Raw genomic sequence first — 7,606 nt, 5'->3', positions numbered from 1 at the left:
CGAGTGCTGGGATTAAAGGCGTGAGCCACCACACCCGGCCTTACTTGCTTTTTTTACATAAAGAATTCATGAGGTGTTTTTCTGAACTTGCTTTTATGTTGGTTTAATTGACTCCATAATTATTATCATTTTTCTGACAAGAAGAAGAGTGAATAATAAAGACCTTTAAGTCCTTTGTTAGGTTTTAAAGTTGCTGAGCAGAGTCTGGAGTAAAGATGGCGTGATGTGAGGTCTGGACTCCAGCAGCCTGCAGGGGATTCTTGTCTCAGGCCTGCCCCTGCTCATGTTTTCTATTCTGTGGTTTCATGTACCTAGTTGGGTTTGCAGTTTCTTTGTAGTGGCAGGTTCTGTTTCTAAAGAAGGAAAGCCTTGTTGATGACCTGGATTTCACATTTCAAAAAGTTAGACATTCTCTACTTTCCTACTGACTCCAGATTCAACATCTTGCAGCCTTTGTTTTTTCCTATGTCTGTTGCTGTTGTGGAGTTCCTCCAAAGTTCCGACTGACTTACTGGGTTATGTGGACTCAGAATATTTGGCCACAGTTTTAGTAATGCCAGGTTCACCTGAGAGTGGAGATAACTTGATTTAACATTGTGGATCTTGTGCTTCACAGTGTAGAGGGTAGTTGTCACATCGGTAGGAAGGTAGGTTGGGGAATGCAGACTCGGTGAGGGACTGATTGGCTGAGTGGTCCTGAGCAGTCACTAGTAGCTTCAAGCTTGCCTGCCACTTACTTGTGCTCTGTGTACCGATGCCTCTTCCCACTCACACGTCATTCAAGGTGAGTGGAGTACTTGGCTAATTTCCCAAGTTGACCCTGCTTCACTTGTCTAAGGCTTTCTATGCTGGTCCCAGTTTTCACCTCTTTCATGGATCATAAGCATTTATCTTCATTTGTTATGATTTAGGGAGAAAGTGAATTATTGTAGTGTTTAACCCTGAAGATGTGTGTCAATATTACTGCTTGCTTACTTGAGGCTTCATTCTTTGTGGAAGTGTCAGTGTGGAGAGAGGTGTGTGCAGGTGTGCGTGCATGAGTGCGTGCGTGCATAGACCAGATGTCCATGTCAGGTGTGCGTTCATGAGTGTGTGTTTGCATAGATCAGACGTCCATGTCAGGTATCTTCCTTGGTTACTTTCCACTTGTTTTTTAGTGAGGGTCTCATATAGTGCAGGGTATCCTTAAGTTCACTGGATAACTTAGTGATACTCAGTTCCTAGCAGTTGTACTTGTACCTCCCAGGCTGTTGGAGGGCTAGACATCCACTGGTGTGCGGTGTTCTAAAATGTCATCTTTATGGAAGGGAGTAATATGACTATTGCTTTGATCTTCTCATAATGGAAGATGTCATTATGTTTGTAATACCAGTCTCATTTGTAAAACATCAAGCTTGCCTTGTAAAATAAAAATGCTAAACTCATCCTTAAATGTAATAACTTCTTAAGCCTTTGCTGTGAATTAAAACTTGCTGTGGTATATCTTAAAAGTCATTTCCCATTCTACTAGTGCAAACAGTCTTACTATTTATAATAAAAATTTAAAATATAGAGAACATTATATTAATGCAATGTGGAGGCAAACATGTTCTTAGGCATCAATTTCTCTCCTTTAGGAAGTCTTGGTTCTTAGTGTTTCTTCAGGACATGGTATGGCTGGGACTGCTCCTCCAAGGGTGCTGCCGGTGCTCCTTGGATTGAATACTGGTAACATTCATTTTGATTTAGATTTGCGGGGAAAGTGAAAGAAATTTTTCTTCTAGGTCATTGATTATCTAGATACTCCCTCAGATTAAAAAGACATTAAAGCTACTGTATAGGGGAGCAGAGAGCTGGCTTAGCAACTAACAGCACTTGCTTGCTCATAGGAGCACCTGAGTACAGTTCCCAGCGCGTAAGTACCTGTAACTCCAGCTCCAGGGGAGCAGAAGCCCATTCTACTTCTGAGGACACCCACACTTGAACAAATACTCTTACACATACATACACAAAATTAAAAATAAATCTTTTTAAAAATGTATATAAGGGATTATATAACTGATATTTTATTTAATGTATGATTTTAATGTATTCTGACTTCATATATTATTCCCCTGAATTTTGTTAAATAATTAACATTGACTTTAAAAAATGTTGATTTTTTTTTATATATATATATAAATTTTTATTGTGTGTGCATGAATGTGCGCACATGCATGTGCCTGCTTGTGCCATGTTGAGCGTATGGAGATATGGAAGTCAGAGATACGAACATACGTGTTCGTCCATCATGTGTGTTCCAGGGATTGAAGTCAGGGAGTCAGACTGGGAGGCCAGCACCATTTCTAGCCATTCTGCTGTTGTAACATACTGTACCTCCCCTCTTTTTATGAGGCAGGACCTCTCTGACACTGTAGACCAGACTGCCCTCAAAACTCACGGTAATCCTGTTGCCTCTGCCTCCCAAGTGCTCCCAAGACACCTCTGCACATTGAGATTTACAATACCTTAGGAAATGAGATTTTAATTAAAATGACTGAGTTTGCGAGTGTAGGCACTGCTGCCCCACAGTGTACCTGTCAGAGCATAACTTGGGAATCTGTCCCTGCTGCTTCCAGACTCTAGGCTAGTGGGCCTGTGAGCTCTTAGTTTATGTTCCGAATTCTATCCCTCATCTCTGTAGAGATGCAGGGGTGAAGGTATATGTCACCAAATCGCCTTCATGTTAGTTTAGTGGTTCTTTTCTTTCATGCAGTCTTTTCAACTTTTTATATTTCTTTTAAAGTATGCCTACTTGCACATCTTTTAAAAGGCCATTGTAAATGTGTTTTACAGTAAAATGAGCTGGAAATCAAGTATATGCTGTTTTGATATCTGGATAAGGATGCTGTTTATTTTCTTTCTTTCTTTCTTTTTTTATAAATACATTTATTTATTTATTATATGTAAGTACACTGTAGCTGTCTTCAGACACTCCAGAAGAGGGCATCAGATTTTGTTACTGATGGTTGTGAGCCACCATGTGGTTGCTGGGATTTGAACTCCGGACCTTCGGAAGAGCAGTCTGGTGAGCCATCTCACTAGCCCGTTTATTTTCTTAAAACGAAAGGTTTTTCATTTTAAATATTTCTATTTTGAGATTTTCATACATAGTGATAGTGATAGTATAGTGTGTACACAGGTGCCTTCTATTGGGACTCACCATTGTTAATATTTGGTTCTGTTTGCTTTACTCGTGGATGAAGTTTTCAAGTTCACCCACTGCAACTGTAAGGTATCTCACAGGAAGGACTCATGAATAATTCTGCACCTAATTGGTGACATATTAATGTAGTTATTTATTCATGTTCAAGTTTACTACTTGTGCCCAAGTTATATTTTTCATCTTGTTTATTTAAATCAGGGTACATGTATAACATTTCTGAAATCACTCTTTCATTGATAACTTTTTTCCCTTTTTCTTTTTTGAGACAGTTTCAATATTGTAGGCTGGCCTGGAATTCCATTTGTAGTTGAGGCCAATTTGAGGATGGCCTTGAACTTTTGATAATCCCTCTCCACCTTTCAAATTCTAGGATCGCAGACATGTGCCACCCCCCAACCCCCATTTTGGTTCCCTCTTATCCAGGGCTCTCTGCATGCTGGGCAAGAACTCTACAGACTGAGTTGCCTTATCCATCCTTAGCCTTCAGGTCAATGCTTTTTGAAAACAGTAAGACTTATCCCAAGAATGGGCTACATTACAGGCATTTTGCAATGTCTGACGAGGTGAGGTGATCCGCTTGTCTCTGGCTTGTTGTATTTTACTTCCTTCAAAGTGAAAGTGAGGATTAAAAGCTTGACTAGAGTTCAGAGTAAATATATTTACAAGAGTTCTTCATGGGTGAAACTTCAGTTAATATATAATGTATAAGAAGTATTACTGTTTGATTGTGGAACTCTTTATGTTAAATTGGTTTACTAGACTACAGTGTTGAGAGAAATCTCTTCTTTAGGACTTGAGATAGCACAGCATCTGACAACCATAGCTTTGTCAGGATGAATACTTAGTTTCTCATCAGATTTCCCTTTAATGGGTTCTAGGCCTCCATAGGCAGTGCTTGTTGGCTTCAGTTATAACCACTGGCTAGTTTCTTGTTATTTTAATTCATGTGTATTTGCTGAATTTTATTAAATTAAAATTTCTTTATCACCTACAAGGTAATATGCAGTTCTTATCGATGGGACTGTTGAAAAGGACAAACAGCTTTCAGTCAACAATTTCAGAATTTATGTTGGTGAAATAGTTCTATCCAACATCCTGCAGTGGGCCTCCTATCCCTTTTGATTGTCCCAAAGACTGTGGATCTAAAATATGTGCAGAATGTCTTAGCATGGACATAGGGTCCTGTGCTCCATTTGAGTGCTTGTTTTATAGGCATACATGACCATATTTGGTTTTGATGTTCAGGTTTTTCCCTCTTTTATATACAAATTATCTCCCATGTAGCCAGTTTGATATATGCTAATGGTTGTTAACCATGTGTGTTACTGTTGTAGAAGTAATGCTCTTTGATTATTTTAAAATGGGAAGCCTTTGTTTTTGCTTTGGCCGCAGTCACATTTTATTTTTCTTCACTGTTTCATGCATGGTTACTCTCAATTTCAATATGAAAGATTTCCTGATATGCAGTGTCCCCAAAATAAATTTGTAAAAAAAGAGGGTTAGTTTGAAAATTAAGTTGTTGATAATGTTTGCTTAAAAATATTTTCTAGCATTAGGATCAATATTGATAATAAATTTGATGCAAACGACTGGGATTGGTGAATAGTGTTCACTACTCTCACAGATATGCTCTTGTGACAATTTAGGAAATAATTTCCACATAAATTTTCAGTAAACTAAGAGTTCATTTATGAAGTAGCATATTGAAAATTTTGCTTTTAAATGCTGATTTAGTTGTTTTTGAAAATACATCCTCCACCCGCCCTCCCCCCAACACACACACACATACACACACCGTGATAGTGATCCTGGCCACAGAACCCAGATCCTTATACATGGCAAGCAAGTGCTCCACTACCAAGCTGTCTCCCCAGTGCCTTTGTAGCATTCTTTATTAGCCACATAGTTAACTACTGTTTTCATAGGTAAGGCTTCTGGTCTTTCAATCAATTGGGCCCAAGATAAATGTACTTGGATAAAAGAATCATGATTGAATGCTACATTTCTCATCTTTTTAATAGTTTAGAACATTGAGTATTTTTTATATTCCATTCATTTTTCTAGTTGAGAGGTTAGCAAACAGATTAATAGAAACATGTGGAATAAAAATTAGTTGTTGGCATGTAAAACTGTAGAATTGAGCATCTTAACTGAAATGAACTTGATAAAGGATTAATATATGGCACTCAGGAAAAGTCAGAAAGTACTAAAGTTATCAGGATGTACTGACTTCCAAACCTATGTATAGATTGCACAAGATGTGAATAGTTGCTTCAAAACTAAATGTACTCACTAATTCACCTTTTCCTCATGAAGCTCATGCCCATATCAGTATATTTATTGCAATGATCAGGATTTTGTTGTTTTTCACATTATAAAATGTTTCTTAGATTGCGCCAACTTTCATGCAGAGTTGGTTTTCTGTCAAGGCTCTTTCCTGTCTTTAATCTTTCAATTGTAGCTTTAAAGGGATTTAGTTTCTAGACATTCTAAAAAATAGTAACTGTTTTTTTGAGGGAGCAGTCTTTTACTTATTTCCTTATGTGTCTGTACCTTCTACTCTGTGTTCTTTGTGACGGGTAACTCAACACTTCTATAATTTAATAGAGGCATTTAATTCTTTTTGATTAAGTGGATTGAATCTGAAAAAACATAAAGGCTCTAAGTTTTTGAGGTAGGTGATTGTAATCTGTGGTGTTTTGTGCTCATTCGTCAGATATTGATACTGTATCAGAAGGCATAAGCAAAATTTTTATCCTCATGGAGTTCATATTCTGTGTAGTTGTGTGCATACAACCACCAAAGCCCTTTCCTGAGGTGGTGTTCATTGCTCAAACTTTACTTGGTGGGGAAGAAATTTCTTTAAAAGTTGAAGACTTTCTTTGCCTCTGTTTTCTTGTGTTTATGTCATAGTGTATGTTCAGTTTTCACCACTATGGCAAATATCTTAGGTAGACAGCTAACACAGGGAAAAGGTTTATTTTGGGTAAGATGAGTTGGCCCCTTTGCTTTCAGGTCTGGAGAACCAGCACATCATGGTTAGAATGTGTGATGTAGCAGGAAGGCTCAGTTCATGCCTGGGAAGGAATAGAGTGAAAAAGGGACCTTCACCCCTAAACACCTTTCAAGAACACACTCAGAATTCCATGAAGACCTTCCACTAGGCTTCGCTTCTTCAAGTTCCTACTGCCTCACGTTAGCGCCTTCCTGGAGACCAGGCCTCTGACTCATGGACATTAGGGAACCATCTACGATCCAAGCTACAGCAGTTACAGAACTAACTGGGACCCGATTCACTGAAATGAGACACTCAATGAGTAAAAGTTATTTATGCTTCAATGAGAGGGCTGAGTTTTTATATTTCAAGTCTATTCCTATTTAATGGTAACATGATTCTTATTAAATAGCATTTCAAGCATTAGCAATGTACTGCTTAGTTGCATAATTCTATGTAAGGGATTAACATTTGCTTTGACTTAAAAGTGGTTGATACTGTACTGTTGGATTGTTTTTTAAATGCTATATACATGTCAAGTGCTATATTGTTTAAAGTGCTGGAGGATGCAGTGGTGATCTGATACAAGTTTCAGATGATAAGAGTAAAGAGTTGTTTCTTATATAGTAAAAGCCATGGTGTATTTGAGTATGTTCCATGAGGAAGAACAGCATTGGTAGCTGTGGAATTGGGTGTTTGTCATGTAAGTATGAAGACCTGACTTTGATCCAGTATTTTTGACCCTGTTATTTTTCTGTTGCTGTGGTGAAACACTGTGACCTAGACAGCTTATAGAAAGAAGAGCTTATTTGGGCTTATTGTTACAGAGGGATAAGGGTACGTCATGCTAGGGAAATGGCAGACATGGTAGTAGGAACAGAAGTTGAGATGTCACATTTTCAAATGTAAGCACAAGACAGAGAACAAACTGAATATGACCAGAGTCTTCAAATCTCAAAGCCTGCCTCTGGTGACATACAAGGCCACACTTCCAAACAGCACCAACATCTGAGAACCAAGTGTTGTAGCACATGAGTCTGTGGGGAGTGTCTTTGTTCAGACCATGACAGATTCACAGAGTTTGCATAAAAAGCTAGGTTTGGGTGATGAGGTGGCTCAGTGGATAAAGATTCTTGCTACCAATGCTGACTGCCTGAGTTTGGCCCCTGGAACCCAATTGGTAGGAAAAGTGAATAGGTTACTGCGAATTGTCTTCAGATCTCTACACGTGGCTCATGCGATGCATATGGTCCCCACCCCCAACACACCCTAAATATATACATGCATATATATACATACATATATGCATGTAGTAGCATTTTGAAAATTTGGGTACAGTGATGTGTGCTGATATCCCAATTCAGGAGAGACAGAAATAAGAGTATTCCTAGGGCTTGCTGATCTGCCATTCTAGCAGAATTTGTTGT

General features: G+C 38.5%; 1 protein-coding gene across 10 annotated transcripts in view; it reads left to right on the top strand.

Moving 5' to 3' along the window:
* Positions 1 to 7,606, top strand: part of Phf3 (PHD finger protein 3) — a 64,147-nt gene that overhangs the window by 20,249 nt on the left and 36,292 nt on the right. Inside the window, exon 1 of one of the 10 annotated variants that reach the window (XM_029538414.1) lies at positions 3,728 to 3,747. The exons of the other annotated variants lie outside the window; for them this stretch is intronic. The gene's annotated coding sequence lies outside the window, so the exon portion shown is untranslated. Of the gene's footprint in view, positions 1 to 3,727; positions 3,748 to 7,606 lie in introns of those variants that run through there. 10 annotated transcript variants of the gene reach the window in all.

Source organism: Mus pahari, chromosome 5 (assembly GCF_900095145.1).
Source record: "Mus pahari chromosome 5, PAHARI_EIJ_v1.1, whole genome shotgun sequence".
Taxonomy (NCBI): Eukaryota; Metazoa; Chordata; class Mammalia; order Rodentia; family Muridae; genus Mus; species Mus pahari.
This window is presented reverse-complemented; position numbering and strand designations above follow the sequence as displayed.